Genomic DNA, 27,086 nt, shown 5'->3' with positions numbered 1-27,086 from the left:
CACTTAAGTACAAACTCTATCTAAATGCTCTGAGGGCCTAAGGACAATTTCATAGAACACCATCAATACCTATTTGGGTAGTAACAATCTACACAGAAACTAATGTTTTTTGTCTTTAAATCATAGAAGGTCACAAGAAATCATAGGTAACATAGGAGGTCACGAAAAGGGTTCATAGGGCTGCATCTATATAAACTAGTAGCGTAATAATTTTTTTAATGGAGGTAGTCACAAAGGGTATCACTTTTCTCTTACCAAATAGGAACTTTTAAAAAGTAAAATCTACCCTCATCACCTTAAAAAAAGAAAAAGATATTTTAACCCTAGCACAAGCCACTGGAAACCACTGAGGCAGAGATGATCTGGCCCACCAATTTTCAAATTTTTGATTTTGATTTTAAGACTTTTTTTAAAAAGTCTTTTAAAAGACTTTTTTTTTTAAGACTTTTTGATTTTAAGACTCATTTAAAAATTTTTAATTAGAGGATAATTGCTTTACAGTGTTGTATTGGTTTCTGCCATTCAACAATGTGAAACAGCCATAAGTATATATATAGTCCCTCTCTCTTGAACTTCCCTGCCACTCCCCCATCTCACCTCTCTAGGTTTAAGACTCCTTTTAACCCCTAAACTGTTGAGAGCCCTATTAGATTTTATGTGAATTGTATTTATTGAAATTTATGGTATTAGATATTTAAGACTAAAAATGATTTTGAAACACAAGGTTACATAAGAACACATTCAGGTTGATGACATCATCACGTAGCATGGAGGTTCTAGAAAACTGCACTCTTCACAAGTGAAAGTGTGAGAGTGAAAAAATAATATAATCAGTATTTAGTGTCATCAGGAAAATAGTTTTAACCATGAGCTTGAAAGGCTCATGAAAGGGCTTGAAAGCTCATAAGGCTGCCCGAAAGGGCCTTAGGAAACCTCAGATGCTGCCAGACCATTCTTTGAGAGTGGCTGACCTAGTCTGCCGATGGTGACTGCAGCCATGAAATTAAAAGACGCTTACTCCTTGGAAGGAAAGTTATGACCAACCTAGATAACATATTCAAAAGCAGAGACATTACTTTGCCAACAAAGGTTTGTCTAGTCAAGGCTATGGTTTTTCCTGTGGTCATGTATGGATGTGAGAGTTGGACTGTGAAGAAGGCTGAGCGCCAAAGAATTGATGCTTTTGAAGTGTGGTGTTGGAGAAGACTCTTGAGAGTCCCTTGGACTGCAAGGAGATCCAACCAGTCCATTCTGAAGGAGATCAGCCCTGGGATTTCTTTGGAAGGAATGATGCTAAAGCTGAAACTCCAGTACTTTGGCCACCTCATGCGAAGAGTTGACTCATTGGAAAAGACTCTGATGCTGGGAGGGATTGGGGATGGGAGGAGGAGGGGATGACAGAGGATGAGATGGCTGGATGGCATCACTGACTCGATGGACATGAGTCTGGGTGAACTCTGGGAGCTGGTGATGGACAGGGAGGCCTGGCGTGCTGCAATTCATGGGGTCGCAAAGAGTCGGACACGACTGAGCGACTGAACTGAACTGAACTGACCTGACCTAGTCCAGTGCCTTTCTTGTACTGATAAGGAAACTGAGGTTTTAAAGGACAAGTGGTCTTTTCCAAGGTGACAGGTGTAAAAAGGTTAAAACACATGTTCACACACATGTATGCACATAAATTTTGAATCCCATGTTGTTAAACTCTGGATCCTGCCCCACTTCTGGAGGAGAACAGAGTAGAAAGTGAAATGGAGAACCTGACCATTAGAAGATTCCATATACTTTTCCTGACCTCACTGTGAAAGAGATTTCTTGATGGTAGATTATAGTAATAATGACTAAAAGTAGAACTGCAAAACTTTTAGCAATCTAAGGAAGAATCTTTCCATATTAAAGACTGTTCTGCTTAAAGCAGCAGCTTTCTGCTGGAATACCAATTTCCCTAACTTGGACAGAACAAAAGAATAATTTGAAAAGGAAGGTCTTCATCTGTAGTTTGTTGTTTTTTGAGTTTTAGCCAGACCCTGAATGGAAGATTATAGTGCCATTTAAATGACATAAAAGAACCAATTTCTCAGCAATGCCAATACTAGAGCTTGTGCATGCTATTTGAATGCATGGTGAGGAAGGCGTATCTCAAAGTTAATGTTGTTTGTGAAGTTTTATTTCTTTGTCTTTTGGGTGGAAAATATATGGGTTTAGAATATTATTGCTTGTATTAAGCTACCTTGTTTATGCTAACTAAAAAGTAGTAGTTTCAAAGCTGAAGATTCTCTTGAAAATTAACACTTTCAAATCAGTCATTCCACAAAATTTCCTTAGCTCATCTTAGCTCTGTCACAGAACATCTCTTTTTGTCAAGGGAGAGCTCATCTGCATTCCTAAACTTTTTATATTAAATTAATAAAAACTGATAGATGAGTGAGTGAGTTTGGCAAATGACTAGCTTCCCTATTCTACACAATGGGAACACGAGTGCCTGTCTCACAAAGCTCCAGTCTAAAGGGTGTAGCCTACTGTGTATGATCCCCATTATGACCCAGGATGACCTGTGTTCTTGTTAGCTCTGCTATTAGAGAGACTTTGGTCCAAGTGGCCTGGCATTTCTCTGGACTTAGCAAAATGCTTATCTACAAAGTGGAGACAGGGCTGTGAAAGTCAAAACTCTTAGCTCCAGACATAATAATAGCTCAGTAAACACGAGCCATTTTTATTTTAATTATTAATACAATGTTATTTCTAGTAGGGAAGAATTCACTGGGATGGTCTGAAATGTATCTTAGTCCAATAGTATTTCTGGGTCTGAGATGTCTGCATTTCGATGGAGCCCATCGATTAGGAAAGACTCCATCCCACTAGGTACATTCTCAGGGTATTTCTTTCTGTTATCCTAATTAAGGAATGATTTATGTAACACATATTTGCACGACTGGAAAATAACACTTTAAAGTAATTGTCTTCTGAACTGTGTATCAGCTGAGAGCTAAGGTGGTTAATATAGTATGATACCCACAAATCTACCAGGTGACAACTTTATTCTGCCATCTTTCAGTTTACAGGGCAACCGTGAGCTGCTGTTGCCTGAAAAATATCTAGCTATATTATTTTCAAATCTTTCAATATATAATTTTTTTTAATGGATGAAAATTAAAAAAAATACTTCACAATAATTCTACTGTTTGGATGTTTCTAGTTTCATATTCCTGGATAAAAGATCTATTATATGCATATTGGTAGCTTCATGTATATAAGAATATGTTTGTTAGACCCAAATGTGTTTAATATGATTGCTGGGTTGAAAGGAAGATTTCTTATCATATGCTCTTTATTTTCATAATTATTATTTTTATATATTTTATTAAAATCAGCTGTGGGAAAAGTATTATTATAAAATGTCTGAGATCTAAATTCATGCAGTAAGGAGATTACAGAATTTTGACTATCTTAATTCTATTGAACATGCACAGAATTGTAATTTGCAAGTGCACAAATCAAGGAATCAGGAAATGAAGCTTACAAATGCAAACTTATCATGAAATCTTGAATTGGCAGAAGTAATTCTGGGATGTGTATAGGAAAATGTGATGCTTGCATTTCTAAGCAGATAAGACTGACGTGCAATGAACTGTTTGTAAAGTTCTACTAAAAATTTGGCCCCAATGCTGCATCAAGTTATATAAATATTAATTTGGGAAACTAATGAGTGCAGCTGCATTTTGAGTTTGCCAAATCATCATAAAATTATAGAATCATAAAAATAGAAGCAGTGGCTAACTTAAAAAAAAAAAAGAACAAGCCCCCTCCCCTTTTCTCTCTGTTGTCATATTTCACTGTTAAATAAACAGCTTCCCCTGAAGCTCACCTACCCTTGGGATTTTTATGTTACAAGAACCTATAAATTCCCTTTATTGTTTAGCTGAGTTAGGTTTTTCTACTACTTGCAACTAAAGCATTTGAACTCACAGAAGGACATGCTTTTTCTTAGTTCCTCTTTTCACCCTGTACTGGATACTCTTACCTATGATGCATCAATTCTTCCTTCTTCCTTCCTTAAACAAAAGGAAAAAAAAGGGAGAAAGAGGGTTTTGTTCAGGTGTCCATCAGGTGTCCATCTCTTCCCCATACGCCCTGTGCTTCAAGGGAAACTGATTCTACTGCTAGCCCCAGAAGGGTAACTCCCCAGCTGTAACCCTGGCTTTGTATCTTCTATGGGTCAGTTCCTCACACAGTAGCTAAATGATTACCAACAATGTGCAGAGTTCTTTCTTCTTGATCACACCTAAGAGAGAGCGAATATTTCTAATTTTGTGTTCCAAACAAGAGGCCTAAATTCACTGTGACTTAGATCACATGCCTACCAAAAAAACCCAGTTATTTTGGCCAGGAGGATGAAAAGTGTTGATTGCCTTAAGCCATGTAGACTCTGCACTGTAGGAGAGGGTTCATTATCAGAATGAAAATCTACGTGCTGTTAGAAAGAGATAAATAGGGAATACATACTGAGTAGGCAGGTTTGCCAGATTTAGCAAATTAAAATGTCAGTTACTCAGCTAAATTTGAATTTCAAATCAGTAACAACTAATTTTTTAGTGTTAAGTATATTCTCCAAATTGCATAGGACTTACTTAAACTCCAAAGATTGTTATCTATCTGAAATGTAAAATTCAGATCAAATTTAGCTGGGTGCTTATCTACCACATTTCTAGAGATAAACATTACAATATATACAATGCATTATGGTACAACTAGCTCTGGGTGAGGAATGTGAAGGGATAGATGCAATCATGACTACGAGTACCAATTGTATGTCAGGTGTTTATTTAAATCAGTGCTAATCTGATTAACATCACTGCACAGTAGATACCATTATCCCTATTTTACAGGTGATAAAAATGTTATGCTCAGGAAGGTTAATTTAGGGTTGCAGAACTAGTTAAACCACTAATTTGGGGTCAGAAGTCCCTAATCTGGTTGCCTGACCCCAACACTCCCATGCCTCTCTTCTTTTCTGGAAAAGGTCACCTCCATCTCAACTCAGCCATCTGCAAGCCCCTTTCCTTTGACTCTAAAAGTTTCCTTAATTATGACCCTATTTTAAATATGGCACATAGACCAAGAGAAAAAATCTGGACAATGGAGAAAACAATACAATATTCAAAGCCAGATGACTCAACATCCTTGGATACCTGAGCTTTCTTTGAAGACTATTCTTTCCCTTAAATCTACACATACTTGCCCAGAAATTCCCAACTGGGGATAATTCAAAATTCATATACCTGATTCATTATAGGCCTTTTGTGTAATTGATTTCAAATGTTCCAAAATGCTGTCTCCTTTGAAAAGTTTATAGCAAAGTTCCTATCTTCATAAGGATTCACTGAGGCAGGCCTTCACATCTAACTACAATGTGTGATGCTTCAGCATGGGGCTCCTGAACCACTCTCAAGTGCACATAAAACAGCCATTAACCATCACAAACAGAATCCCCCAATCAAGTCCCCAGTTGGGATTCTCTTCTGTTTATTAAAAATATACAGTTCATTATTCTTTTCCTCTCTGGATCAGATTCCTGAACTCATACCATTAAAAAAAAAAAAAAAAGCCACTGTTTTTAAGCATTTTCCAAGTTGGCCCCCCACACACTGAAGTTGCAATAAGAACTCTGATGACCTGTATGTATGTTCCAGGCACCCATGTCCCAGCTCATTCCCAGTTGGCTTCCATCTCTCTCACTAGTGATGACAGGCAGGAGGCCACAGTGACTAGAGGTTGTTGGCTGTGATGCTGGAGGGGAGTTATGGTTGAGTGTGTTTTGGTGAGTCACAGGATAACTGTTCACACACACACACACACACACACACATACACACTTAATGGTGACCTTTTATATTAGATTTTATGTGTATTTGTCGCAAGCTCAAGTTAGACCCCCATAGAATTTCAGTACACACACTTACTCTGGCTGGGTGCCCTTGAACAGTAATGATAATTCAGAAATATTAGGTGGCTCACTGTACATATTCAGAGCACATAGATATCTCAGGTTGCTTTCCCTGTACAGTAGAAACCTCTGAGGTCACTTTTCCTGCCCTCAACATGAACACTTGCAAACAACGAAGTCATGTTGATATTAACCTGATCAAAATAGAAAATTCAGTGTGCTGCGAAAGAATATCACTTAATCTATTCGAAATACATTTCAATCCCGATCTCCATGAGCAATCTTAATTTTGGAAACTTTTCCAAATAATTGGTAAGAGACTTTGTCCTGTATTCCATCCCACATTTATGTTGCATATTAAAAAGCACATAAGGAAGGTGAAAGGTGACCATCTGGGGAACATACCTATGTTAATACCTCCTCATATTCTTTTATTATGCCTCCTGCTTTTTTCATTGCAAATTAACAAATGTTTTGTATAACTGAAAAGAGACTTATTTTTCAGTAGCAGGCTTGCTATGCCGCTCATGACATGGCCTGCTTGCTCTCACTTCCACTAAACCTCTCTACAATGCATTATCCCAGTATACAAACCTTTCCTAGACTTTTTCTTAAATATCTGTGCCTTTCAGCTTTGTCTGACAGCACTGAGTAACCTATTTCTTGTGATTCTTCCCACATTTTTCCTCCTGGTTCTCATCTCTTTTCTTTGTATTTTTCTTCACCTCATTCAGCAGCTCTGTGTGTTTTCTTTGGAGTACCTACGGCATGACAAGCAATGATCTAGGCTTTGAAGTAGAGATACCAAGGGGAAACTTCATGCAAAGATGAGCACAACAAAGGACAGAAATGGTATGCACCTAACAGAAGCAGAAGATATGAAGAAGAGGTGGCAAGAATACACAAAAGAACTGTACAAAAAAGATCTTCATGATAACCATGATAAAACCACACCAGATAACCACAATGGTGTGATCACTCACATAGAGCCAGACATCCTGGAATGTGAAGTCAAGTGGGCCTTAGAAAGCATCACTATGAACAAAGCTAGTGGAGGTGATGGAATTCTAGTTGAGCTATTCCAAATCCTGAAAGATGATGCTGTGAAAGTGCTGCACTCAGTTTGTCAGCAAATCTGGAAAACTCAGCAGTGGCCACAGGACTGGAAAAGGTCAGTTTTCATTCCAATCCCAAAGAAAGGCAATGCTAAAGAATGTTCAAACTACCACACAATTGCATTCATCTCACACACTAGTAAAGTAATGCTCAAAATTCTCCAAGCCAGGCTTCAACAGTACATGAAGTATGAACTTCCAGATGTTCAAGCTGGATTTAGAAAAGGCAGAGGAACCAGAGATCAAATTGACAACATCTGCTGGGTCGTCAAAAAAAGCAAGAGAGTTCCAGAAAAACATCTACTTTTGCTTTATTGACTATGCCAAAGCCCTTGACTGTGTGGATCACAACAAACTATGGAAAATTCTTAAAGATATGGGAATACCAGACCACCTGACCTGCCTCTTGAGAAACCTATATTCAGGTCAGGAAGCAACAGTTAGAACTGGACATGGAACAACAAACTGGTTCCAAATAGGAAAAGGAGTACATCAAGGCTGTATATTGTCACCCTGCTTATTTAACTTCTGTGCATAATACATCATGCAAAATGCCAGGCTGGAGGAAGCACAAGCTGGAATCAAGATTGCTGGGAGAAATATCAATAACCTCAGATATGCAGATGACACCACCCTTATAGCAGAAAGTGAAGAAGAACTAAAGAGCCTCTTGATGAAAGTGAAAGAGGAGAGTGAAAAAGTTGGCTTAAAACTCAACATTCAGAAAACTAAGATCACGGCATCCAATCCCATCACTTCATGGAAAATAGATGGGGAAACAGTGGAAACAGTGACAGACTTTGTTTTTTTTTTTTTTGGCTCTAAAATCATGGTGACCGCAGCCATGAAATTAAAAGATGCTTGCTCCTTGGAAGAAATGCTATGACCAACCCAGATAGTGTTTTAAAAAGCAGAGACATGACGATACCAACAAAGGTCCGTCTAGTCAAAACTTTGGTTTTTCCAGTAGTCATGTATGGATGTGAGAGTTGGACTATACAGAAGGCTGAATGCTGAACAATTGATGCTTTTGAACTGTGGTGTTGGAGAAGACTCTTGAGAGTCCCTTGGACTGCAAGGATATCCAAATAGTCAATCTTAAAGGAAATCAGTCCTGAATATTCATTGGAAGGACTGATGCTGAAGCTGAAACTCCAGTAATTTGGCCACCTGATGTGAGGAACTGACTCATTTGAAAAGACCCTGTTGCTGGGAAAGATTGAAGGCAAGAGAAGAAGGGGATGACAGAGGATGAGATGGTTGGATGGCATCATTGATGTGATGGACATGAGTTTCAGTAAACTCTGGGAGTTGGTGGTGGACAGGGAAGCCTGGTGTGCCGCAGTCCATGGGGTCACAAAGAGTCGGACACGACTGAGCAACTGAACTGTACTTGGGACTTCAAAAAGACAAAACACCTACTCTCATGGAGGTTTCCTAAGGGGTGGGGTCAGGAGGAAAGACATGAATGAATATATGAATATATATTGGCAAAATGAATATATAATGGCAGGTTGTGATGAAGACAAATGAGATGGTAGATTTGTATCTACCAGTTATCTCTCTTGACCTTCTGCTTGTCCTTTTCTATTAATATGTTCCAAATCTTGAGAAATTCATTAGCTTACATGGATCCTCCCTATGGCAGATTTCTAAATTTATGTCTATATAGATTCCTATTTCTAATTTAGCACTACTCTCAGGTGACTTTATGCTTCTGGTTGGTTTTATATGAAATAGACCTTAGTATAAAGATTATACAGTAGAAGTGAGAAATAGATTTAAGGGACTAGATCTGATAGACAGAGTGCCTGATGAACTATGGACAGAGGTTCGTGACATTGTACAGGAGACAGGGAGCAAGACCATCCCCATGGAAAAGAAATGCAAAAAAAGCAAAATGACTGTCTGAGGAGGTTTTACAAATAGCTGTGAAAAGAAGAAAAGTGAAAAGCAAAGGAGGAAAGGAAAGATAAACCCATTTGAATGCAGAGTTCCAAAGAACAGCAAGGAGAGATAAGAAAGCCTTCCTCAGTGATCAATGCTAAGAAATAGAGGAAAACAACAGAATGGGAAAGATTAGAGATCTCTTCAAGAAAATTAGAGATACCAAGGGAACAAACATTTCATGCAAAGATGGGCTCGATAAAGGACAGAAATGGGATGGGCCTAACAGAAGCAGAAGATATGAAGAAGAGGTGGCAAGAATAAACAGAAGAACTATACAAAAAAGTTCATCACCACCCAAATAATCACAATGGTGTGATCACTCACCTAGAGCCAGACATCCTGGAATGTGAAGTCAAGTGGGCCTTAGGAAGCATCACTACGAACAAAGCTAATGGAGGTGATGGAATTCCAGTTGAGCTATCTCAAGTCCTAAACGATGATGCTGTGAAAGTGCTGCACTCAGTTTGTCAGCAAATCTGGAAAACTCAGCAGTGGCCACAGGACTGGAAAAGGTCAGTTTTCATTCCAATCCCAAAGAAAGGCAATGCCAAAGAATGCTCAAACTACCTCACAATTGCATTCATCTAACACACTAGTAAAGTAATGCTCAAAATTCTCCAAGCCAGGCTTCAGGAGTACGTGAACCGTGAACTTCCAGATGTTCAAGCTGGATTTAGAAAAGGCAGAGGAACCAGAGATCAAATTGCCAACATCCACTGGATCACGGAAAAAGCAAGAGAGTTCCAGAAAAACATCTATTTCTGCTTTATTGACTATGCCAAAGCCCTTGACTGTGTGAATCACAATAAACTGTGGAAAATTCTTAAAGATATGGGAATACCAGACCACCGGACCTGCCTTCTGAGAAATCTGTATGCAGGTCTGGAAGCAACAGTTAGAACTGGACATGGAACAACAGACTGGTTCCAAATAGGAAAAGGAATATGTCAAGGCTGTATATTGTCACCCTGCTTATTTAACTTCTATGCAGAGTACATCATGAGAAATGCTGGGCTGGAAGAAGCACAAGCTGGAATCAAGATTGCCGGGAGGAATATCAATAACCTCAGATACGCAGATGACATCACCCTAATGGCAGAAAGTGAAGAAGAACTAAAGATGAAAGTGAAAGAGGAGAGTAAGAAAGTTGGCTTAAAGTTCAACATTCAGAAAACTAAGATCATGGCATCCAGTCCCGTCACTTCATGGGAAATGGATGGGGAAACAGTGGAAACAGTGGCTGACTTTATTTTCTTGGGCTCCAAAATCACTGCAGATGGTGACTGAAGCCATGAAATTAAAAGACACTTACTCCTTGGAAGGAAAGTTTTGACCAACCTAGATAGCATATTGAAAAGCAGAGACATTACTTTGCCAACAGAGGTCTGTCTAGTCAAGGCTGTAGTTTTTCCAGTGGTCATGTATGGATGTGAGAGCTGGACTATAAAGAAAGCTGAGCACCAAAGATGATGCTTTTGAACTGTAGTGTTGGAGGAGACTCTTGAGAGTCCCTTGGACTGCAAGGAGATCCAACCAGTACATTCTAAAGGAGATCAGTCCTGGGTGTTCATTGGAAGGATTGATGAAACTCCAATACTTTGGCCACTTGATGCAAAGGGCTGACTCATTTGAAAAGACCCTGATGCTGGGAAAGATTGAGGGTAGGAGGAGAAGGGGACAACAGAGGATGAGATGGTTGGATGGCATCACCAACTCAATGGACATGAATTTGGGTAAACTCTGGGAGTTGGTGATGGACAGGGAGGCCTGGCATGATGCAGTTTATGGGGTTGCAAAGAGTCGGACATGACTGAGTGAACTGAAGTGAACTGAACTGATAAAGTAGTTTCTCCATAAAAAATCCCAGTGGATCCTGAGAACAATATCACAAGCAAGTTCTTGTGTCTATACTTTTATGTATGTTTGTGTATTTGACAATAGGACAGGTCAAATTTCTAGGGTAATTTACTGCATTTTTTAGTTTTATTTAGGTGTTTGCTGCTGTTTGACTCAGTGAAGTCACCAGGTACCATTTCAGCTATCAGCCACATTACTTTAATTCTTCTTCACCATTCAAATAGCCTGAGAGGGAATTCCCCATGGTACTTCTCAATAGATTTGTTAATCCTCAACCAGGCCAATTCAAGAAATAAATACCACAGTAGCCCTGAAGCTGTTATAAATTTCAGCTTTCAGGTTATCAGCCTTTTACAGTCAACCTGAATATAAACATTTGGGTACATCCTGCTGCTCACTTTTGCCATATTAAATCATTTCCAGATCTGGAAGGGCTTGACCTCTGGGAACAACTCAAATGAAATGGACTAAATTGTCATGAGTCAAAGAGGAGGCCATTTTGTTTCCATTTAAGGATGGAAACCATAAAGTAATTTATTTCTTTGTTTGCTGGTTATGAGTGTGGAAATTCACACTTCTCTCTGCTTCACCACAGCACTTTTCCATTTACAAGATGGCTTAGAAGGAAAAGCTACGATGACCTGATTCTGTTTTCATTTGGCCATATGGCTCTAAAGTAGTGTGGAGAAAGGACTTGGCCTGGCCTCTGAAGGTAATCCTACAAGTCAAGGCTAGAATATTGAACCAAACAGAGTCCTAAAACGTTTTTCTGCTTGTGTGATAATTTTAAAATATCAGCTGAGAAGGAAAAAAAAAAACAAAAACAAATGTCAGCTGTGAAATGAATATGCCTCATGGAGGTCAGGGATTTTGCTGTTTGATTCCAATTAGAGGTAATGGGAATCCTGAGGATTCTTGCTGTACTTCTCCTGAGTGTAGGTGTTATTTTTGCAATTAAAGCACTATGTGTGTCTCTGTAGGGTTTTTATTTAATTGGCAAACATGGTATGACATATGTCAAATTTGATCAATTCTTAGGCCTTTTCATGAAAAATTGCCTCGAGTTTGCTGAAGTTGAACATCTATATCCCAAGTCTCTCATTCCAAACACCATAGCAAATTGGTTTCCATTGCTTCAGTCATTGGTCCATAGCCTTACAAATAGATTTATGAATGATGCCCATTAAGTAACAGCTTTAAGTAACAGCTTAGGAATCATCAGCAATTTCAGAACCATTTTTACTCTCTTTTTTCTGTTGATGCCAGAAGTTATATACTCACAAGTCTTGTCTGAATGAAAGCTGTGAACATACTTGAACACATCTGGAAGTAGAATTCATTCAAACATTATTTTTACTTGTTATTAACATTTCTCCTTGCACATTATCCCTGTTGGGCTTCCTGGTGGCTTAATGGTAAAGATTACACATGCCAATACAAGAGATGTGCGTTTGATCCCTGGGTAAGGAAAATCCCCTGGAGAAGGAAATGGCAACTCACTCTAGTATTCTTGCCTGGAAAATCCCACAGACAGAGGACCCTGGTCAGGCCACAGAAGAGCTGAACAGGACTTAACGACTAAACAACAACAACAACAAACAGTTTATTCAAGGCGACACTTGACTAAATCCTCGTTACCTTAGGGGGAAGAAGCAACCAATGGATGTGGTCTTTTATAGAGCATCTTGAGTCTAGGGGCTTGTTTGCAAATGTAGTCAACACAATGGACCCCATTCTTCCCTGAGGCCACAAGGGGGCACTAATTTAACACGTTCCTGAATACATCACTGAGTAGGGTTCGCTTGCTCAAGACAAGCTGCAGAACGAAAACAACAGAAACTCACACCAGCTGTTTTGAAGTTACCACAGTAAGAAATAAGCTGTATGAAGACTTATCATCACTAGAGAGAAAGAATGACGTGCAGAGCCATTTGGAATAATCACTTCAGCGTCAGCCCTGTGTCTCTCGGTGTCTCTGTTTCACTGTCTTTATGCTCAGATGCTCAGCCGTGTCCAACTCTTTGCAACCCCATGGGTGTAGCGCACAGGCTCCTATGTCTATGGAATTTTCCAGGCAAGAATACTGGAGTGAGGTGCCATGGGCAGGTGGATTCTTTACCACTATCGCCACCTAAGAAGCTCTGTTTTAGCTCTGGCCTTTTCCCCCACTCAAGAGAAAAGAGGCCACTCACTCCCCTTCCTTCAAGGCTAACTTCTCTCTTCATCTTCTGAGGGGCCATGTCCTCTCTTCCATCAGCTTCTTCAGTCTCCTCTTCCTCTGTGAATCCTTTGCCCCTGTATCTTACATTCTCAAGCGTATCCCCAAGTTTAAAACTTCGTTTCTTGAACCTGAAGCCTCATCTAGTAACTACCGTAGTCTTTTCTTATCATTGTATGCTAAATTGCTTCAGTCACATCTGACTATTTGTGACCCTATAGACTATAGCCCGGCAAGCTCCTCTGTCCTAGAAGTTCTCCAGGCAAGAATACTGGAATGGGTTGCCATGCCCTCCTCCATGGGATCTTCCTAACCCAGGGATTGAACTTGCGTCTCTTATGTCTCCTGCATTGGCAGATGGGTTTCTTTACCACTAGTACCACCTGTGAAGTCCAGACCCCTTATGACAATGGTTAGTTAAATGTCAAACTAGTGTGTTGCTGACCTAGGAAAGAATAAAGTAGTTGCTAAATGGGCAAACTCTTTTGCTCGAACAGGTCTTCCTAAAATCAACAATAATGTTTTTTTATCATTGACTGCATTTGCTATCATCTGCTTCTAGAAAGGCTCTTTTCCTTTCCCTCCCACGACTCTACATATTTTTGGTTTTCTTTCTACTTCTCTGAGATCTCTTATAGTGTTTACCCTTTTAATCATTTCTTTTTAGCCATACCAGCTCAAACACCTTGACTTTTTTTTTCTGTTTTATTTTACTCAGTTAAAAAAATGAATGTGGAGTAAAATGAACTCTTTTTTGGACAGGTCTATAGGCATAGACATACAGGTTCAGCATGTAGTTTTGTAACAACAACAATTTCAGATACAGAAATGTTCTATCACTTCCTCAGATTTTCTCACACCGCTCCTTTGTAATTAATCCCTGCTCCCACTCTCATCCCCTGGCAGCTACCGATCTATTTTTGGTTCCTCAAATTCTGCCTTTTATAGAATGTCATTAAATAGAAACTTACAGTATGTAGCTTTTGAGTCTGACTTCTTTTACTTTTCATACTACCATCACATCATCCCTGTTGCTTTCTCTATGAAAAATTTTTCCTTGTTGAGTAGTATTCCATTGTGTGATGAATCTCAGTTTATCTGTTTTTTAGTTGAAGGGTATTTGGGGTTGTTCCAGTTATTTATCTATTTTTTAATTTTAATTGTATTTATTTTTGCTCTTGTGTTGTTTCATTTTTATTTTTTCCAATGTGTATTTATTTTTCTAATTTTATTTTTTCTTTTTCATTTGTCATTCTAGTTTGTGTGTGTGTGATTATGAGTAGTGACACTGGAAACGTTCATGTACAAGGCATTTGTGTATACATAAGTTTTCATTTCTCTTATGTATATAGTTGCTGAATCATGTGGCAAGTATGTATGTTCAACATTATAAGAAACTGCTAAACTCTTTCCCAAAATGGCTGCATCACTTTGTGTTCCCACCAGCAAAGTTGGAGTGTTCCAGTTGTTCTGTATGCTCTGCATCACTTGACATTATCAGTTTTTAATTTTAGACATTCTCATAGGTTTTTAACGATATACCATGGAACTTCCCAGGTGACTCAGTGGTAAAGAATCTGTCTGCCAATGTAGGAGACATAGGAGACATAGGTTCTGTCCCTAGCTCGGGAAGACCCCCTGGAGTAGGAAATGGCAACCCACTCCAGTATTCTTGTCTGTGAAATCTCATGGAGAGAGGAGCCTGGTGGGCTGCAGTCCACCAGGGTTGCAAAAAAGTAGGATACAACTGAGCAGGCATGAACCACACCACCATGTTGATTTAAATTAGTATTTCTCTAATGGCTAATGATGTTGAATATCTTTTCATGTGGTTATATGCCAACCTGTTATCTTCTTTTGTGAAATATCAGTTCCAATCTTATGCTCATTTTTTCAAATTAAGTTGTTGATTTTCTTATTGTTTAGTTTTGAGAAAGTGAAAGTGAAAGTCACTTAGTTGTGTCCGACTCTTTATGACCCCATGGACTGTACAGTCCATGGAATTCTCTAGGCCAGAATACTGGAGTGGGTAACCTTTCCCTTCTCTTGGGGTTCTTCCCAACCCAGCAATCGAACCCAGGTCTCCTGCATTGCAGGCAGATTCTTTACCAACTGAGCCACAAGGGAAGCCCAAGAATACTGGAGTGGGTAACCTATCCCTTCTCCAGCAGATCTTCCCGACCCAGGAATCGAACTGGGTCTCCTGCATTGCAGGCAGATTCTTTACCAACTGAGCTATCAGGGAAGGCCAAGAGTTCTTTATAAATACTTGACAAAGTTCTTTGTGAATATGTAATTTGCAAATATTTTCTTCTAGTCTGTGGCTTTTCTTTTTATTCTCTTAGGGTATCTTTTACAGAAGCTTTACATTTTGATGAAATCTGAGTTATCATTTTTTTTTCTTTTGTGGATAGTGCTTTTGGTACATATCTAAGAAATCTTTGCCTAACCAAGGCAATAAACATTTCATGTATGTTTTCATCTATAAGTTTTAGTTTTATTTTTTGGACTTTATATATTTAAGTCCATTCTAAATTAATTTTTGTATATATGCAAGGTATGAGCTAAAGTTCATATTTTTACACTTAGAGATTTAGTTGTCCCAGAAGGATTTGTTGGAAAAAGCTATTTTTCTCCCCCACCAAGTTGTCTTTGGACTTTGGCAAAAACCACTTGCCCAAGTTGACAATTTATATGTATGTCTGTTTCTGGGCTGTCTTTCTGTGGCAGTGATCTAGGTGTCTGTCTTTTTGCCAGGACCATTTCTCATGATTACTTCAGCTTTATAGTAATTCTTGAAATCACGTAGTTCTTTGACTTTCTTTTTATTTTTCAGAATTATTCTGGCTGTTCTGGCTTTCTGTGGGTTTTTGCTTTTCAAAAAAATTTTTTTTAATTGGATTTGTCAATATCTACAAAAAACACCTTGCTGGTATGTTGATGGGAATGCATCAGATCTGTAGATCAGGTTGGGGGGAATCAATGTAACAATATTCAGCCTTCTGGTAGATGAATATGGTTTATCTCTCCATTTATTTTGGTCTTTGGTTTCTTTCATCAGTGTCTTATAGTTGTTGGGACATGGATCCTGTGCATATTTTGTCAGATTATTTTTTCCTAAATATTTGATCTTTCTTGGTGATTTTGTTAATGGTATTGGGTTCGTTTGTTGGGGGGGTTGTTAATCTCTTCAAATCACATTTTCCTTATGCTTTCACTTTTGTTTTGCTCTAGTTAGTGGCTGGATTATTTTAACAGTCTCTGTCATTGATTTCTCTGTCTCTTGTCACTGTGCTCAACACGTTATTCTCAGCCAGATTTCCTCAACCACAACTTTCCTCCTGTTACTCAGATTAAATATCTTTGCATTATAACCCCTGCAGAATAGTATTCAAGACAATTTTTACAAGTTTCTCCTATTTCATGACAGAAAATTCTCAAAGTCCTGAATTCATCTACTCTGAAGTATCTTTTTTGAGCTCTGGAAGTTAAGATATATTAATAACAGGAAGGGGTAAAGAACAACAGTGGTTTAATAGCTAAATTGGAACAACAAGTACAGAAGCTGAGGGCCTTGAAAAATACTATATGCTTTGCCAAGTAGCTCTGAGGAAAAGTTGAACATTTCCAAATAAAAATAGAAGCTACATGTCATCAAATATTGATTCTATTCTAAGCTATATGCTAACACTTTACATGCACTCTCATTCATCTTCATGTGAGTCTCTGAGATTATGGTAGGTATAATATTACCCATATTTTACTAATGAGGGAACTGAGACTTTGAAAACTCAAGTAATCAGTTTAAGTTCACTCAACTATTAATTGGCAGAGTTGGAACTTGATTCATGGCCTGACTCTAGAGCCTGTGTTTAAGTCTGCCTTAGAACCATGTGGCAACTATCAGGTGGCAAATGCTCACCAATGATGAGGCAAATGGTCATAGAATCCAGGCATCACAGAGAGATGAGACTTCAGCTATTTGGACATTTCCAATGCTACTGATTTGTATTTAAAAAATTACTCTTTTTTTTTTTATTGTAACTTATCAATTTTATTTTTGGCTGTGCTGAGTCTTCGTTGCTACCTGTGGGCATTCTCTAGTTGTGGTGAGCGGGGGCTGCTCTCTGCTGCAGTGCACCAGCTTCTCTCTGTGGTGGCTTCTCGTCGCAGAGCACAGACTCTAGGCGCATGGGCTTCAGTAGTTGCAACGTGTGGGCCCTAAGGTGTGTGGGCTTCAGTAGTTGTGGCACACGAGCTCCATGGTTGTGGTTCGTGGCTCTAGAGCCTGGGCTCAGTAGTTGTGGTGTACGGGCTTGGTTGCCCCATGGCACGTGGAACGTTCCTGGAGCAGGAACTGTACCCGTGTTCCCTGCACTGGTGGATGGATCCCTATCTGCTTTACTACCAGGGAAGTCAATTAATTGTTATCTCTTCCTTCACTGTATTTGAGTTTCTTAAGAGGCAAGAAGGTTATCATAGGTAAAATACAGGTTAACAATGGCAGTATTTTTTTTCCAATGCATGTGATGAATCATAGCAGCTGTCTCTGCTAATGGGAATCTCTTCATATTCCATAAGGTTAAGTATTCCTATGAAATAGAAAAATGATTTTCTGAGAACTGCAGTCATGCAGAGGATTTCAAACACATCATTCACTTTAGGGAGCTTGCCCATGCATGCATTTGTCAATACTAGTGGGAAAGCCACTACAATCAATCCATGGAATTCCATTTCCAGCCCCTGGTCCAGTGAGTGAAATATAGGTGGGGCTTAGAAACTATTGTATCAGGTTGAATTGATATGAATATTGTAGTGACTATTATATTAAGTGTAATTGGTATGAACAGTGACAATGTGAGGGCCATAAATATACATGCAAATCGTGTTAGGTCCTTTTCTGAGCACACAATGCAATTATAAATTATTCCTCAATTGAACAGGAAGTGTTGGCCACTTAAGGTAAAGACACAAATTTATCTGCCCAATTAAGAGAAAAACTCAACTAAGAACTCAATAAATGCAGTTGGAATCATATTTGGTGAATAGAAATCTTAATAACCATCATCACAGAGAATACCTGAAGTCCGGAAAACTATTTTGTCCTGATAGGAAAACATCAATTCCTTCCCAAGAATGAAAATTCTTTTCTCCATTTATTCACACGTCATGGCAAAAGAATTAATTTTTTTCTTTGTACTATACCTGACCTCTTATTCAAAATATTTGATCAAACTATTTACCATGTACCAATATAAGAAGAGGAACTTGATCTGCCGATAAAATACAAACTATTTTTCTTCCCTTCATTATTAGTAAAGGATTATTATTTTTTTGGTTGATGCTTTATGTACTCTTAAAAGAAAATATATTAACACATGTAGAAAGTAAGAGCACTGAAAATCAGTTTGTAATGTCAATTTGTCTCTGTTTTAGAGGTCTATTAAGTCTATAAATTGGTTCAGCAAACTGTATTGAGTTCTTCATATTTGATAGACAATCAGTCTACCTGAGAGACTGCCTTCTCCATGGGGAGGTTTCGTCTGATCAGATATCGAATGGCTTGTTGATTATTCTGACTTCAAAGGCTACTGGCACTGAGACCTTCAAGGTGGTCTGCAATGCCCTAAGTGTTGAGGCCACCTGTCAGTGTAGCTTCCAAATTAAAGAGAATCAGTTGGGAAATGAAGGGTAAACTTCCTGTCTTTCAGATTAGGCTGATTAACCTTGAGCAGTTTTAGTTCTTCAATATGAGTTACTTTGCGGAGAATACCACAAGAAAATTCCAGTTCCCTTTATTATTGGGATAGATGCATTTGCTTATCAAAAAATGTAGTTATTTTCAAGGTTGCAGAATTTTAGGAACATTTTTGAGTAAAGACTACAATCTTCTGTTTATCAGTTTCTAGAAATGTTTTGGAACTATACGTGTACTAATAGGAAGTAACTGTGTTCTAGAGATATATTTTGAAAAGAAGAAATTATAGATACCTGTCACCTACAAGTATTTTTTGTCTGTTTGTTTTGCAAAGCTCTAATAAGTGATTTGTCTAACTTTCTTTTAGACTTTCACTTACTAGATGACAGTGTTTCCCAGATATAAAAAGTAGGTCACTATGGCAGTTAAGAATAGTTTTAAAAAATGACTCATGTCATAAAATATAATACTTAAACTGCTAAACTCTGTACTTTAACATTTTTTAAGTTAAAAAATTAATACATTTATTTAATAATGACTTCCCAGGTGGTGCAGTGGAAAAGAATCTACCTACCAGTGCAGGAAACTCAGGAGACCCAGGTTCAATTCCTGGGTCAGGAAAATTTCCTGGAGGAGGAAATGGCAACCTACTCCAGTATTCTTGCCTGAAGAAACCCATGGACACAGGAGCCTGGTGGGCTATTGACCATGGGATCACAAAGAGTCAGACAAGACTGAGCACATACACACATTTAATAATAAAAGTGACAGAAAATTAATAAACTCATAATGTATTAAAATACTTTATATCGTTAGTTTGAGTATTTCATATAAACTGTCATCTAGATATTTCTCATTGTTTTATCAATTTTTCATGTGAATGTATATGTGGAAACATCATCTTCTTAAGTATATGTGTCTCTAGATTTAAGTCTAACAACAAAACCCACTGAAGTTTGTGCACATTATTTTAAGGCGTTTGGAAGAGAAGAAGAAAATAATTCCTATTTATTAGGCTGTCTGAAACTGTCACATTGTAGGAAGTTAGCTTAAACAGACAAAAATTACCAAGCAACTCTTCACCAGCCATTTTTAGATATAGCCTCAGTAGTACAGAATTACTTTTTTAAATTGTAACTGTGATCTGGAATTGAATAGAGAGGAAGAGTTTGAAATATCTGATGATGATTGGTAATGATTGCTACATTAATGGTAATGTACTTTGCTGTTTCAATGTTTGCATTTCTCCCTTGCGTTAGTAAACTTCAGAATAAATAATTATGAGATGTTACCTGGGTGTCCAAAATGGCATTTAGGAGACCAAAGTGGCATTGGTTGTTGCTTTATGGAGTTATGTTTATCACATAGATTTTAAAAAACTTTTTATTTCAAAATAATTTTCAGGCTTAGAGAAAAGTTGCAAAAATATTCCAGAGTTTCATATACCCTTCAGCTTTCTGTATATTTCCTTAGTTTTAACACCTTGCATAACCATGATACAGCTACCAAAGTTTAAAAAAGTAACTTTGGTACAATACTGTTAACTTACAGACTTTATTCAGATTTCACCAGATTTTCTAATAATGTCCTTAATTCTGTTCCAGGATCCACCCCAGAATCCCACATTGCATTTAGTTAGCATGGCATCTTAGTCTCCTTTGTGTGTACTTAGTCGCTCAGTCATGTCTGACTCTTTGCGACCCAGTGGACTATAGCCCACCAGCCTCCTTTGTTCATGGGGATTCTCCAGGCAAGAATACTGGAGTGGGTTGCCATGCCCCCACATCTCCTGTTACTCCTGGCTAGGGCATGCTGACTAGGGCTGCATCAGCCATGTTGCAATCATGAAATTACTTAAAGGGTACAGGCACTTTCTAGGGAAGGTCGAGGTAGAAACTCAAGAAGCTGCCATTTCAGCCCTGGAATGCTTGTTATGTAAGAGAAAACTGAATCTCTGTATTAAATAACCTTTATTCCAGGTCTCTGTTACTTAAAACCACATGTAGTTACCAGCCAGTAGGGGTATTTTTCTACATCTCTACTGCATCACCATCATCCAAGCCTCTCCCATCTCTAGCTTGACCTTTGGGAAAAACTAATGGAAGTATCTCACATGCCTGCTTAAAAGCCTTTGATAAATTCTATTAAGCTTAAGGCCTTCCTTGGTGGCTCAGATGGTAAAGAATCTGCCTGCAATGAAGGAGACCTGGGTTCGATCAATGGGTTGGGAAGATCCCCTTGAGAAGGGAAAGGCTACCACTTCAGTATTCTGGCCTGGAGAATTCCACAGACTGTGTATAGTCCACAGGGTGGCAAAGACTTGGACACGACTGAGTGACTTTCACTTTCATTAAGCTTAAAGTGAAATACAAGTTCTTTAACATGGCATGACGGGCCCCTGTGAAGTTTCTCCAGGTCATCTTGCATCACTTATTTCTGTCTTTATTCCCGGACAGGCAAAAGCCTTCCTTGGACATGTCTAGTTTTGTCTCACCCCAGGGCCTTTGCATGTGTTGTTTGAATTACCTAGAAATATCTATTCCCTATTTCTTCTCCCCGCCCCTCCCCCCCCCCCCCTCTTTAAATTCCAAATACTGGAACTCTGTCTTCCTTTAATTTCCAGGTTAAATGTCACCTCTCTGATGATTCTGCCTAATTTCAGTCATTCCCTCACACTCCACCATAATTTCCAATGCTTGCCATCTTTTGGTTTTATCACCATACTTATTTCAGTATATCATAATTGTATTGTTTTAAGATGTTCTTTGCCTCTCTTTTGCATTAAATCTGAAGTTCTGTGAGGACACAAATGATGTTATATTTGCTCACTAGCTTTGTTTTCTGTTTACAAGCACCTAACAGGAGTGCCTGGTATTGGTTGTATTTGAACATTAGAATCTCCCAGGGAGATTTTAATTACTGATGTCCAGGTCCTTTCCTCCTGTGTGCATGCATGCTCAATTGCTCAGTCACATCCAACTCTTTGGCACCCCATGGACTGTAGCCCATCAGGCTCCTCTGTCCATGAAATTTTCCAGGTAAGAATACTAGGGCAGGTTGCCCTTTCCTCCTCCAGGGGATCTTCATGAGCCACGGATCAAACCTGCATCTCCTGCATCTCTGGCATTGGCAGGCAGATTCTTTGCCACTAGCCACCTGGGAAGCCTCATCCTCCTACAATCAGGTTCAATTGGTCAGTACTGGAACCCAGAATCAGTATGCTCTAGAAGTTCTCCAGGTGATTCTAATATGCAGTGAGCCTCAAGAACTACCACACAAGGCCAATAGTTCTCAACTTTTGAATGTACATTCAAGTCACTGGGTGAGCTTTTAAAGCAATACTGGTATATGTACCCCACCAGTAAAATTCTGATTTATTTGGTCTAGGTGGGGGCTCTGAGTATAAGAATCTCTCCTAGTGATTCTTCAGGGTGGGAGCTAATTGTATTAATGTTCAATACATATCTATTGCTGAATGAACATGGCTTACTATGCAATTAATTTAAACATAATCATGTACAACAACTGATATGTGATAGTGCTGTTATATTGATTTCTCTTCCTCTTCAGTGAAAAATTTTTAAATCTCTTTGTCAGCAACTGTCTCTGTTCTAGTCAAATAAGAGTTTTCTTAACACCTTCTCTCCACTTTTTTTCTCTGGCTTGTATTACTAATTGCTCTTGGTCACACTGGGGCTCTCGTTTCCTTATATCAGGACCCTTGTAACTATTGCATGATTCTCAGTGTTGTATCTGCAGCCATACCAAATTCACACCTGAAATTACAAGTCAGTATGTTTTCACTTATATGTAGGATCTAAAAAATAGAGTAAATAAAACCAGAACAGACTCACAGGAAGCAAACTAGTAGCTCTGAGGAGAGAGGTGGGGGGAGGGGCAGGATGGGGGAGGGGATTAAGAAATACAAACCATTAGGTATAAAATAAATAAGATACAAGGATGTGATGTATAGCACAGGGAATATAGTCAATATTTTATAACAACTTAATATGGAATATAATCTAAAATATAAAATCACTGTATTATACACCTGAAACTAATATAGTATTGTTAAATTGACCATCAATTAAAAAAATATTCATAGCAAAAAAAGAAAAATCGCTATTTCCCTACATACAGTCCTCACTCCCTAGACCACCCCTCACACAGCACCTGGCACAAAGCCTGTCACAGAGACGTTTGGCTCATGTTTGTTGAATGAATTTATCAGCTGTATATTAAAAGGGTTTCCATACCCCAAGCTCCAAAAATATGCCCTGTGTTCTCACTCTTTTCCTGAGTCCACAGTGTTTTCTTCCAGAAGCCTCTATTCTTGAGCCACAGAGACCTTGCTTGGGGAGTGGAAGTAAGATCAACTTCCTGGCTGAAGCCACAATGAAAAGGCAGCTCCCAGGTTTCTTTGTGCAAAGGGGCTTAACCCACACACCCACTCCCACCTCAGCCAGAATGCTGCCTTTTCCTGTTTTCTAACTTTAATATTTATGTTCTTCTGTGTACATTTTAATGTTTTATTCCAATATGACTTCTATTGTAAGAAATAATTTTTTTAGTGAATGTAAAGGAGCCACACCGTGTCATACCACGGGACATTCTGAAGATCTCTGAGAAATAGAAGGTAGACTGCCTCTTGTCACAAAAGACCAACCCCAGTGGAGATAGCGCTTTCTACTGGGAGTAACAAAACTCAGCACCAGGACCAGAGTTCTTTACAAGTTGTGAAGTGAATGCAAAGGATTGTTGGTATTGAAATTCATGCCCTTACTAAAAACAAGACTAGAAAGCATCCTGTTTACCCTCGGAACCCTTTCCATCCAGCTTGCACAGCACTGCTGCAGCCAAACCACGTAGTCCTGAGACCATCAACTCCAGAAGGTCAAGGACTTTGCCCACTTACAGTTGCACCCGCATACCAAGGACAGTAAGCATGCAACAAATATGTGCTAAATGTTGAACTAATGAACTAAAATTTATTTATATGCAATGGAGCAGAAAATAACCGGATTTTCTAGGGAAATGATAATGACAACGTGGGAACGAGAGCTTACCGTGAGGTGAGGGTTTGGGGAGACAGACAGACAGGAGCAGTAAAAAAGACTCCCCGCTTCTGCGCTTTTATGTGTGTGTCATTGTTCCAGAGACACCGGTCCTGGAGGGGACAAGGACATAATTCATCCGCCCTCACAGGGGACCAGGGGGAAATAGGACCCGAGCCCATTATGAATTGCTTTGTTTGTGAGCTCCTAACCATGTAATTGTTTTAACGACTAGCAGGTGGGTAAGAGATCCAGGTTTTCAGGACCTCAGACTATTGTATGTGAGGGGATTAGTGAGTGTGAGTGAATCAGGATGGGCTTCAGCTTGAGACCCCCAGAAAGTTTGTTTAGAAACAAAAGAAAAAGATGGCTCAGTGGTAAGTGAAAAGCGTGGGAAAACAACACTGGGTTCTGTTTAAACAAGAATTCCTTCCTGGAAAAGCTTATCTTGCTGTGTTCCAAGTCTAAGCCCAAGCTTAGACGATCACAGGTGCTTCGGGGCTAATCCCTTTTTGCAGTATTAGTGGAATGCACACCTGAGAAACAGAATTCAGCTGCCCTAACAGGGAGCTGGGGAGGGACCAGCTTTTCTGGTGTCCAGATCCCCAGACCCTGCTTCTTGGATTCTAACTTCTTTGCCTGGTATGCACATCTCTGTTGCAGTTTCTTTTTCCTTCTAAATCTAGGAGAACCTGAAACTGTGTACTTGCCCTCCTTCTCTAAGGTGTCTGCAATGAGCGTTCCCAAATAGGGGATTCACCCATTTCAGGGTGAAGGGAGAACCTCCCTTTAAAATCTATCACCATGAAGGCTTTCCTGTCCCAAACCTGTCAAATGAATGCGAATGCTGCTGAATGAACACGTTAAGGCGATACAGTGCTAACAAATGGTGTTCCATCTCCCATGCTCATAGTCTTCTTGTGATGGAAGGTTCTCTCTTAGATTAGCTTCAAGTTCCCATCTATTCTTCCAGATCATTTTAAATTCATACTCTGACAGAACCATCTAGTAAAAATGGACATTGGCTCCCAAGCAACTCCTGTTTCTTGAAAACCTGTAATCTTCCTGCTCTCTCAGTCAGATGGAATCATTATAGTCTTTTCTCCTGAATCATAAATGTTTTTACTTAGGAGCAGAGGAAGCAAATGGTACCCCGGTTGGCGCAAGGTATGGAGTACTCTCTCAGAACCTAACAACGAATGAATCAGACACCGGAAGCCTCTTGAAAACTCATGTCGTCCCTTCTTAATTCTGCATCTTTTCTTGTTAATAAAGTTCCAAGAGATTCTGAGAGCCATGAGAGAAAGCTTTGAAAAACAAACTAGGCAGCCCCTAGCACTGAGATGCATCCATCCAGCCTGACACTTGGCCTCTATATAGAAAGCATCCTTTGAATCTTGAAACTGTGCCAAGCAGTGCTCGGAGTGCTTCATATACATGAACTTGGTAACCCTCACACCACGGTGTGCTGTGCCAGTGGGCAAGTGGAGATGCTGGCTTTACTCAAGTTCCCCCAGTTCAAATAGGAAGAGCTGGTATTTGAACTAAGGCTGCCTGGCTCTAAAGTCCAGGCTCTTAACTGCCACACCACCTGCCCTTTCATTGATAGAAAATTGAGCAGGTGCTACAGTAGCCTGACTTTGTCCTCTACAGACTTCCCAAGCCCCAGGCAGCATACCTGGGACAGTACATGGCCCTCCTATTCCTATAGAAAGCTGCTCAGACCAGATTAACTGAATTCCATGTTTGTCTTTTTATGGTTAGGCAAATAGTACGTGTAGAATCTTATGTTCTTCTTTTCCAAAGTCTCCATAAACTAATCACTGTATTGTTGTTGAGTTGCTAAGTGGTTCCAACTCTTCAAGGTAACCCCATGAATATCAGCATGGCAGGTTTCCCTGTCCTTCACTATCTCCTGGAGTTTGCTCAAACTCATGTCCATTGAGTTGGTGATGCCATCCAACCATCTCATTCTCTGTTGCCCCCTTCTCCTCCTGCCCTCAATCTTTCCCAGCATCAGGGTCTATTCCAGTAAGTCAGCTCTTCTCATCAGGTGACTGAAGTATTGGTGCTTCAGCTTCAGTATCAATTGTTCCAGTGACTATTCAGGGTTGATTTCCTTTAGGATTGACTAGTTTGATCTCCTTCCTGTCCAATGGACTCTCAAGAGTCATCTCCAGCACCACAGTTCAAAAGCATCAGTTCTTCAGTGCTCAGCCTTCTTTATGGTCCAACTCTCACATCCATACATGACTACTGGAAAAACCATAGCTTTGACTATACGGACCTTTGTCAGCAAGGTGATGTCTCTGCTTTTTAATATGCTGTCTGGGTTTGTCATAGCTTTTCTTCCAAGGAGCAAGAGTTTTTTACTTTCATGGCTGCAGTCACTGTATAATGTTCAACATTCTAAAGTTTTCCCCCATATCTTTATTTCCAGTTCCCTGCCCCCTCTCCCCCCCAAATCTGACCTCTTTCCCTGAGTTTGTATATTTGCTTTGGAAGTATGATTGACCTGCAATATTATATTAGTTCCTGTTATACAATATAATGACTTTTTGAATACATTTCAAAATGATTACCACATAAATCTAGTTAGGAAGTGTCAGCACAAATATATTACTTAGTTATTGACTGTATTCTCTATATTGTACATTTCCAATATTTATTTTGCAACTGATAGTTTGTACCTCTTAATTCCCCTCACCTGTTTCTTTTTTCCCCAACCTCACCCCTCTCTGGTAACCATCTGTTTGTTCTCTGTATCTATAATTCTGTTTCTCTTTTGTTATGTTTGCTCATTTGTTTTGTTTTCTAGATCCCACTCATAAGTGAGATCTTATAGTATTTGTCTTTCTCTGTCTGACTTATTTCACTTAGCTTAATATCCTCTAGATCCATCCATGTTATCACAAATGTCAAGATTTCATTCTTTTTTATGGCTAAATAATATCCCGTTGTATGTATATATATATATATATATATATATATATATATATACACCACATCTTCTTTATCCATTCATCTGTGATGGACATGGTTGCTTCCATGTCTTGGCTATTGCAAATAACGTGGCAGCGGATATCAGGGTGCATATATCTTTTCTAATTAGTGTTTTTGTTTCTTTAAGTAAATACCCAGGAGTGGAATTGTTGGATCATATGGTAGTTTTAGTTTTAATTTTTTGAGAAATTTGTTCCCATGATACATTTTTGAGCTGCAAAAATCTTGATTGCTATATGGCTGTCTAT

At 39.1% G+C, this 27,086-nt stretch overlaps 1 long non-coding RNA gene across 1 annotated transcript; it reads left to right on the top strand.

Annotated features, from left to right (window-relative positions):
- Positions 1 to 24,184: 24,184 nt before the first annotated feature.
- LOC129626798 (uncharacterized) lies at positions 24,185 to 25,659 on the top strand. Its single transcript, XR_008702218.1, has 2 exons — positions 24,185 to 24,477; positions 24,966 to 25,659. It is a non-coding gene; the product is annotated as an uncharacterized LOC129626798 (long non-coding RNA).
- The last annotated feature ends 1,427 nt before the right edge of the window (positions 25,660 to 27,086 follow it).

This window comes from Bubalus kerabau, chromosome 14 (assembly GCF_029407905.1).
Source record: "Bubalus kerabau isolate K-KA32 ecotype Philippines breed swamp buffalo chromosome 14, PCC_UOA_SB_1v2, whole genome shotgun sequence".
NCBI lineage: Eukaryota > Metazoa > Chordata > Mammalia > Artiodactyla > Bovidae > Bubalus > Bubalus kerabau.
This window is presented reverse-complemented; position numbering and strand designations above follow the sequence as displayed.